This window comes from Passer domesticus, chromosome 2, assembly GCF_036417665.1.
Source record: "Passer domesticus isolate bPasDom1 chromosome 2, bPasDom1.hap1, whole genome shotgun sequence".
Lineage (NCBI taxonomy): Eukaryota > Metazoa > Chordata > Aves > Passeriformes > Passeridae > Passer > Passer domesticus.
In genome coordinates, this window is record NC_087475.1 from 47,488,799 (window position 1) to 47,499,117 (window position 10,319).

A 10,319-nucleotide genomic window follows, 5' to 3' on the forward strand; every position below is an offset into this window, starting at 1 on the left:
GGCTACTTTTTAAATTATAATTGAATGTGCAAGCTAATTAAATAATTATTTTCACATTCATTTGAAATTCTGCTGTATTACAGATCTATACTTAGTTCAAAGATGTGTGAATGTCTGTTTGAATGCCTGTATACAGTTTCCTAAAGTTAGTAAATGCACCACTTCTTACTGATCCCTATTTTTTGAATGTCTTGCCAGAGGTCTGAGATTACAATCCTAACTATAAGAGGAGATCTGACAGCCGTCAGGTGGGGTTAATTTGCATAACTCAATTGAACCCTATGGAGCTGATTTATGTTGACCGAGTATATGGTTTCACATTTGTAATTACATGTCTAATATTAATTTCTACTTAACATAAATTAGGCTTTTCTGAACACAAAATTATGGATTCTAATTTTGCTGTGTATTGGGTTTTCATGACCAGGTTTTGCTAGTGGGGCAAATTGTGGGAGTTTGCCAGAGTAGCTTCTGTAAAAGAAGCTTTCACCATGTCTGGCAGCCAATGCCAGGTGCTTTAAGACAGACCCAAAGCTTGCCAAGGCCAAGCCCATCAAAGATGGTAATAATGCCTCTGTGATAACATATTTAAGAAGGGGAAAAAAAGGATTATGGCACAGAAATGATAGAGGTCAGAGAAGAGAAGAATGAGAATATTTGCAAGCACAGTGCCAGGGAGAAAGGAAAGGAAAGAGGGGCTCCAGGTGCTGAGATTCCACTGCAGCCTGTGAAAAAAGATCATGATGAGGCAGCTGTTCCCATGCAGCCCATGAAGGACCATGACGGATGACTGCAAGTAGGCTGTGACTCTGTGGGAAGCCTACATTTTAGCAGGTTCCTGTCAAGATCAAGAGGCCTATGAAAAGAGAAGCCCACACTAGAGCAGGTGTCTTAGCATGACTTATGACTCCATGAGGGACCAATGCTGGAGCAGTTCATGAAGTACTGCAGTCTGTGGAAAGGCCTCACACTGGAGAAGTACATGAAGTACTAGACCCCACAATGGAATAGGGACTCCTCCCCTTGAGAAGGAGGCAGCAAAAGAAACATGGTCTGACTATAATGCCCATTCCCCATCTCCTGTGCCCCTCAGGAGGGTGGCCAGTAGAGCCAGTGAAGGACTGGGAAGTGTGGGAAGGATATTTTTATGATCTGTTTTATTTCTCATTACTCTTATTTGTTTGATTATTAATTAAATTAAATTCCAAATGTTGAGTTTGTTTTACCCATGACAGTAATGAGTGAGTGATCTCTCCCTGTCCTCATCTGAACTGTCAAGCCTTTCATTACATCTTTTCTCCCCTTTTCAGCTGCAGAGGGGAGTGATTGTGCAGGTTTGATGGACATATGGCACCCAGCCAGGGTCAACCCACTACACTTATTGATCTAAAACTAGAATAATGTGAATTACTTCAGTCCTTATGTAACTGAACAAAATCTACTCATATGCATTGAGCAGAATAACAAGACACATGAAATCATCCTCGGGAAATGATTATTAGTGTAATTTCTTTTTGTTTGTTTAAATAAAAGCTACCGACAGGATTGTATATTCTGCAGTGTGGGTTTATTCAGCTTTTAGCAAGCCAGCTGCGTGGAGTCAAGAGCTCCTTCAGAGAGCCCAAAGGGAAGAAAAAAGCAGCAACCTCTCAGTGAACATGAGTGCCCTTCGGCTAAAGTGTATATAAATTCTGTTAGCTGATATCTTTCCTTTTTAAAAAAATTAATTGAACATGGACATAAAACAAATATGAATTTATATATCTGGTATCTGGGAAATTTTCCTAAACATCTAAGTCTGCATATTTAGTTCATGATAGAAGAAGCATGCACTCTCCTTTTTGATGATAATGCCACAGGAAACAGAACCAAGCTGAGAACCAATATAAATGCACTGTTGGAGTCTTGTTCAACATTATGCGTTATTTTCTTAACTCAGAGTTGGAGGGTATGGAAATAAAAGCTTTCAGCAGAACAGCCCATATGGTGAATTCATAACGTGTGATCAGGACAAAACAATTACTATGACTAGTCCATGAGTGTACATTTCAGTGATTTTAGTTAGAGACAAGGATATTTTCATACCCTCAGATGCATGTCATGACTTTTGTCTTGCTGTCCCAATATCTCCCCTTCTATTTCTATCTAAGGGCAGCTGCAGAATCACTGAGTCACAGTTATGAAGAAGGGAGGACTAGTAAGGAGAGTAGAAAACTTCATGCTTTGCATATTCTTTCATTAACACTACCAGAGCTATTGCTCTTTGATGAAACTCATGAAGTGACACAATTATAGTCACAGGCTTCTATTAATATATGAAATATTTCCTGCAAAAGTCAGAAATAATTCCTTCAAGGTCTTTATTTGTGGTTCTCTGATGCTCTTGAACTTTTTATCTGCAGAGATGCTGCAAAACAACCCAAGGGTCTTGACCATTAATTGAGAATGTTAGGTGCCCGTTGCAGCCTGAGTTTCTCTTTTTAAGGAAACAAGGTAGGATACATGATAGTTTACATTCAGTCCTAACCAAGTTGTGAAGGTTAAAAATGGATAAGGCAGGAATAAATTTGAAAATGGATAAGGCTGGATTCAGAAGTGACAAAAACACTTGCATTCTGGAAATAAGGTTTAGACAGAAAACAGAATCTGCGTTATAGATAATGTTGTTGAAGGAGAGTTGTTGTTCAGGCCAGCCCATCATGAATAGTAATGAGATATAGACTGCTGAGACAGACAGTTGCTACTTATTGCCAGTGATATATAGAGAGATTACGTATCAAGTAAAACCCTGCAAGCTGTGTGTGTTGCTATATAAGTTCCAAGCCTGTACAGTATGCAAAGTCAGGGGTTTCTGACACTGCAAAATTCATTAAGCAGTCTGTGCAGAGTTGTAGCCACAGAGGGGCTCAGAAGATCATCATTACCAGGAAGCCACTTTGTAGGGAATAAAAACTGAAAAGACCCCCAACTCCAACAACCAAAAACCCCCACTTGTAGTAGAATATAAACAGTGTTTTCCTTGATGCACTGCTGTACTGACCAGATTTTAAGTAATGTATGGTGTGTGACTTCTAATAAAGTCATAGTCAGTTATAAATGTGCAGCAATTTTTCAATGAGCTCTTGATCATTTGTCTCAGATAATGCATTTTTAAAGGTACTTAGTGTGGGTAGAAAGGATTGTAAATGAACACTTCCCAATATAAATCTTGACTTACTATACAACAGCAATAAGAACTCAAGATGTCTGTACAAGATGGATATTAATAGCATGTTCCCAGTGCATATACTTAGCCCTGAAATAAAACATGAATTCATGTGTCTACTGATTGCTATATCTTTGTCTTCTATTTTCATGTTTCTTATTTTGTTCCATTTTTTTAAATTTTTTTCTCCTCTGATGACTCTTGCTATCACAAATTCCATATGCATATGATCTCATAATCTTTTTCTGTTTTTGAGAAAACTACTGTCCCCATCCCACACAAGAAATGAGTTTGCAAAGAAAGCAAACAAAATCAGGAAATACCTTTGTTCCTACTGATTATCTTTTTATGCATGGATCCCCATACCATTTATTTTGGAATGAGTGTGTTCTGAAGACCTGTAGAAAAACAGGGGGAAAATTGTTTACAGGGAAGTCAATGAGTTTTTCCATCTTAACTTCCTACTTGATATGTGTGCAATTTCAGAGCTAGATGAGGTTGCTCTGGGTGTTGTACACCAGCATTTTGAGTAGCCTGAGAAATGAAGATTCCACAGAAATTTAGTTCCACAATCATTTTGTGAAATGATATCTCCACTGGGCCAACATACTTATAACTTCTGTGGGAGTTATGTGTTGGAATTTTTTCTTTACAATCTACATGGTGTTGTGACCTGCACCTGAAGGCAAGGGTAACTGAAGTTCTTGCTAATAGATCACTTGGGGAAAAATAGAGTGAAACAACACTGACAGACCTGTGTTTTCATATATTTATATATGACACTTTTATTTCAGAACAATTTGATTGAAATGGAAAGCAGGTATGTAACTGTTTTAGTTATTAACTATAGAAATATAGCAACACAGAAGTATAAAAATATTGCTTAAGAAAATACATAGGGCAAAGAAAAAAAGAGAAAGAAAGGATAAAAGTAGATAGTGGAGAGGAAGATCACCACCCATGGATGCAGTGACGAGACTCAAATGTGACAATTTTGATGCCCATTGACTGAAGCAACGGGTACAATCTTTATCCATTGTGGGTAGGGGAATCCCATGAAACACAAAATTCAATGGTTTGACCGACATTCGGGTTTGTGTGGAAATGCTCAGGTACCTCCCCGAGCAGATAAATGTTTACACTGCCTTTTACAACCCTGTAGATTGTGCTAAATACTACAGTGGAAGGCCCCAGAAATGAGACTGGGTGTGCTTCAGGGGTCTCTGATGGTTTATAGCCCTTTTCAGTGACATGACTGCTATTTGGCTCTGCTTCTCTCACTTCAGTTGAGCCAGCAGTGCCTATCAGAGTCGAAATGGCATGATAGAAGCATCATGCCACCTCTGCAGGATCAGCATCTTATTGATATTTTTCCTTATCTGACCAGAAAACAGTTTGTTTAAGATATTAATCCCAGGCTATCAGGTACACAATAATTCTGGGATCAATAATTTTGTATATAAAAAATGAGTTCACCATGCTCATCCTCTGGTAGTGGGTGCTGACCCCCTTTGTTTCATGTGGATCAGAAATTTTTACCACCACACAGCCAAACCTCTCCTCCTCCCCTTCAGTTTGGGTGTGCAAACCTGGCCTCAGCAAAGTAGCTGCTGCTTTTGCAAATAGCCATTTTTTTTACATCATTAGCCTTTGATATTTCAGCCTCTCACATACAGTACGTAGTTGTGATTTTTAATATGACATAACTATATTTCACAGTTAAAATTTTTCACTCACTTTGATTGTATAAATTAGTTTCAAATTTAATTACTTTATACTAAAAACTTTTGAACACTGCAGAGATTTAACCTTTGCAATTTTGAAGATTTACTTAATTTGCCTCTATTCATGCCTATTTACTCTTTGCTCAGTAATAACCTTGAAAACAAAGAGGATAATGATATGAGAAATTTCTTGCATTTCATGACAAATTGTATGCAGTATACTCTAATTATTCTTTCAGCATGCCACCTACAAGGGAGTCAACACTCTGGAAAAGGTATGAGGCTCTCCCATTCCTCAGTTCCTTCAAAGATACTCCTTTTGTCAATTCTGCTAGAGCATACACGATCTGGAATGTTCTCCCGATCATACTGCTGGAGGAATTCCGTCACTTACAGAATCAATAGTCTGGGAAAATATTTTGGGTGTACTCTCTGGTTACTTTCTTCAGAAACTGGTCAAAGAAATCCTACAGTAGCAACAAATAGGTGCTCCGCCTCACCATAACACACATACAAATTGCAGATATAGTAGCACAACCTGTCTCCTGTGGGATAGCTTTACAAAATACAGTGTGTCAATTTAGCTCTACATCTATTAAAAAGATATCACTTTATCTTAGTTTAAGAAACTGTTGATCACATCTTCCTCATCCACAGAAAGAACGCTGAGGTCCAATGCATTTTCCTAGGTCCTGGTAATCTTCTTAGATGATGATTGGCCAGGACTGCACAGCTTGTTAATTTCTTCTCTGTATTCTCCTTCCACAGCAGTCATTCTTTATGTAACCTGTGAGGGGATGTGCAAAACTGGTTACTCTTTTCAATCAGAGATGTCTGGTTGTCCATTACAGATTGAAGTAATCTCTCACTTCACATTCCTTTTCACTTATGATAACTTTCATGACATACTAAATCTAGTTTAAGTTATTGTCAAACTGGGTTAGAGATAAACAGTGCATTGGTGGGTGAGGGATGAACTCTTCATCATTTCCTCCCTTTTAATTTTAACTGGCCAGATGGGATTACAAGACCCTCAACACTACTTGAGTTACAATACCTCCCACTGCTTCTGTAAAGTGTTTGTAATTCAACATGTGTTGCAAAATATCTTTGGGTCTCTTCCTGTACAATCAATGTCCTAGATACTAAGGAACCAGGCTCAAAAGTGACTCGAGAAATCTAAAAAAAAGTTTTACGTGGGCATTCAACCTAAATACAGATTCAGAATTAACCATATTTCACACAGCCCTAATTTCATATTTTAAAATAATTGCTTGATATTCATTTTTCCATTTCCTCTGCAAATTATCAGCTAACAATTTTGTGGTTTTTTTCTCTTCATCTTTGAATATACTCTAGCTGATGCAGTGTCTGTTTTCAAAAATCTGCCAAACTTCAAAAAATGCTGATGTTATTAAAAAACCCTGCATAGAAAATATTCCTTGTGCAAACATAAACCATAAAAGAAATACTAGATACATTCTTACTTGCTTGTCTCCATTCTGGAACTAATGTTGCCTTTTGTATTACAGCTTCCATTCTGTACAATTAAGCATGGCATGTCAGCTCTTTGTTCTTTGGTTGGGTTTTTGTTGTTTTTGTTGGCTTTTAAGTTTCATTTTCTAAAATCTGGTCATAAATTAAACTCCGTACATCATTCTTTCTGAGTCTCTTTTATTTAGAATAGGACATTTCTCTTTCCTGCACTATTTTCATTTGAAGTTGATACTACAATACTTAATACATGATCACAAAGATTATCCAGACAATGGAGAGTAATTTTTTTGAAAATTAAATCTGAAACTACATATTATGGACTTAAGTGCTTATTTTAATTAATTCTTTTATTTAGTAGTTTGCATTAAGCATTTCATCCCTCAAAATAAAATTTATTAAGAATTGAAATATCAAAAATATATCTCTCAGATTTCTTTCTATAATTTCCTATATTTATGTAATATATAAATTGATTATATTGTATTATAGTTGCAAAAAGCTGAAAAAGCTGCTAAACCTCTTAATATTTGGAGCAGGATTTGTTACAAGATAAAATTTCAGCAGTGGAGCAGTTGCACCATTTAACATTTTCAGGAAGACAAAACATATTTGCAGAAAGGGATTAGTAACAACACAAGTAGAATCAGGAAACCAGAAATGACTGAAGAGTGTCAGATTCCACAAGCCGAAGATACAAAAGGTAGTAGGACAGAGGTAAATTGTAGATGAACAGAAATGAGAATGGGAACATTTAACAAATCTCTAACCTGCTCAAGATTGCAGCTAAGAAATTAGTAAAAGGAAAAGTAAAGATTGGTGAAATGGCAGAATAACAGCAAACAAGCAAACATAGGTGGTACTGTTCTTCTTTCCTTGCAGCACTGGACCAAAGAAATACAAAAAATACAGTAATACTTGTTATTGTAAAAGACAATAAAAGCCCTTCTGCAATATAGGAGCTATATCTGGGGTTGATAAGATGCATTCATAGAACTTAGAATTACATAACTCTTTGCTTCTCAGAATCTCCTGGATGAGAATACGAGGTACTTTGAAGGAAAATAGAGAAACTCAAAAGCACAGCTTATTCTAGCAAATTTTCTTCTGATATTTCCATTGGTACTATAGTCTTGTTCTAGTATTGTCTCTTGTTCTCACAGTAGTAAATGCAATTCGTGATGAGGAATAGCAGGGAAAACACTGTAGTTTTAATAAACTACAAACACAGAGAACAGCTTTCCTTCCATCTCATTTTGTCAATAATACAAGTATCTGGTATAAATTTTTATTTTCCAATACATGCTGTAGAACTGAAGTTTTGAACACTGTCAGAGCAAATTTAGTTTAATTCCTTTCTGTTTAGGATTGCACGACAATTTTTTTTAAAGCATCAACAAAAAAGATCTACATTATACTTGATAAATTTGGGCATCCAATAGGTAGATATATACATGCTAAATAGGTGATTTAAGTGTGAACTTATTTCTCCATACTTATAAAATTTATCCTTACCATTGCTACTTCATATGCATATTTTTGACAATTATAATTTGAAATTACAGTGAGTTTACAAGAATGAATAATATATGAAGGCATAAATACCTTGTAAAGAATCCACTTTGAAAGAACTTAAAAAATTAATAAGTATGTGCTGCACATTTCCTGATAGAAAAGAACTGAAAAAAGAAAAGCAACACCTGAAAACAAAACTATTTTCTCTCAAGAACTTTTATTCTTGGTTGTAAATGCTACAATAAAATATATAAAATGTAAATGTATCTTACATAAAATAAGATACAGGTCTCTCAAGATGGACTTTTTCCTGAGATTCAGATTCTAGTGAATTGTGTCTACACACAATTAATTGTGTCTACAATATAGCTGTTAGTAACATTTTGTGAACTCTGCACTTTTGTCTTTGGATTACAAATTGAACTTTTATTTAATCTTACTTTTAAATGGGATTGGTCATGACCTTCAAAATGTCAATTGATGTTTGCACTGCAGTTTTAACAAAGGCCATTTGAGGACTAAGTTGAACACATTTATCATTATTGTAGGTGGTGATGGAAGTGAATTGCACTGAGTACAAACACAGAGAAATCACTTAAAGATGAGAAAATATAAATGGAAAAGAAAAAGAAGTCTCTGACCAAGAATATATTTTGATGTCTATACATGATCATGTAGTTATGATCCTACACATCATGGTCCTACATACAAATTCTGAGACAGCATGCCTTTTCAAACATATACTTACACTATCCTGCTGCCTCATAGCTACCCATATTACTCTTATTTTAAGGACCACAGTTCAAGATAAAACATAGACATAAATATATTGAGCTTGAAATTATATTCTTTGAAACGCATTACATGTCAGGATGATTTTCACAGAAAAATGACAATTTATCAGATATTGAGTGCCCTGGTACAGATCGAGAGAATGCTGAAATACTTTGTTTCAGCTGAGATCCTCATATGTGTTTGATAATTTTGCACAGGTCTAAGGCTGAATTACTTAGTATAAATTAGCCTAAATTAGCATAAGAATTTAAGTTAGATTTAGAAGTAATGCTATAAGGAAAGCACATGAAAAGGAAATAATGATGAGAACACTTAAGAGGTGCTGAATGTTCCCCAGCTGACATTTAGATGTATTTAAACACAGAATGATCAGATTGGACTGGTTAACACTAGTTTGACTTCATATTATCAGAATGAAGAGCATTTTCTTGAAATGTTTATATTCAGATAGCTTCACATTAGTGATTTTATGATAACAATACGTCTGGCATAGAACAGTGAGATTTGGTATTCACATCTCAGAACACAAAGCTGATCAGATCTAGGTTTTGCAAATAATACTTATATGTAATTTCACCAAGGTTTTTTTACTGAACGTCAATATTAAACAAACTTTTAATAGTTTACTTTTTTTTTTAATTGTTAAGCAGCTCACAAACTGATTTCTTTTCACATTCCAGTTTTTGAAATAAGTTCATCTGTTATTGTTCAAACTTCTGGTTATCTTCTCACCCCTGCATGACCAAATTCCTTCCTTGTCTCACCTTCATCTCTTCTAGCACTCAATTTTCTGTTGTCAGATTTGTTGTTATTGTTCACTGAGATTTAACAGGGAACTTAATGTCTCCAGTAGTTTATCTTTTGCAACTGTTTTTTTCTAATAAAATCATCAGAATTTATATATTATAATTCTCTTCTACATGGCTGATGACTTGAAACAGAATAACACTGTGTATAACATTACTGAGCAGACACCAAAAAGATAACATGGCCTACAAATTCAGTAACAGAAGGGGTTGAGTGGGAAGATGTAACTAGAAATATTGTGAGTATTGTGTCTGAAATGAGCTGTAGACAAGATGTCTAATCAAGAGAGAAATCAACAGAGCACTAACCTGAATTCAGAGTTCTTACTACAAAAATGGTCTTTGCATCCATGCTTGGTTAAAACACTTTAAAGGTGTCATGTAACTACAGTCTTGATCCTGTTCTAGAAAATCTAATTCTAATCTTATGTCAGTTCTCATTAATATCTTCCTCAAATATCCTTTAGATCAGAGCAGACAATAGAAAAAAATGGGAATTAATTAGGTATTTTTTCTTGGCAGTAGGAATAGAAGGCTAAAAATCCAAATTACACCTGAACCTCTTTTAAGTCTAGAGTTGCTGAATTTTTTTTTTCCTCAGCAATTTAGGGAAAGTAGAGGGTAATAAAAGGACACAGTGAAGATTTCATGACAATTTTACATGGGAAGAGCCAGAGGAAGAAGATCTGACGTTGACTTCTGGAAGCCGGTAAACTTGGTGAATTTTGAATTTGTACCATTCAGCCATGAGAGAGAGTGTAATAAACAGTTAGTTTGCAT

The 10,319-nt window shown here is 35.5% G+C and overlaps 1 long non-coding RNA gene across 1 annotated transcript in view; it reads right to left on the reverse strand.

Moving 5' to 3' along the window:
* Positions 1-3,534: 3,534 nt before the first annotated feature.
* LOC135293870 (uncharacterized) overlaps positions 3,535-10,319 on the reverse strand; it is a 111,598-nt gene continuing 104,813 nt past the window's right edge. Inside the window, exon 8 of the long non-coding RNA XR_010355980.1 lies at positions 3,535-5,716. This is a non-coding gene — a long non-coding RNA (uncharacterized LOC135293870). The remainder of the gene's footprint in view (positions 5,717-10,319) is intronic.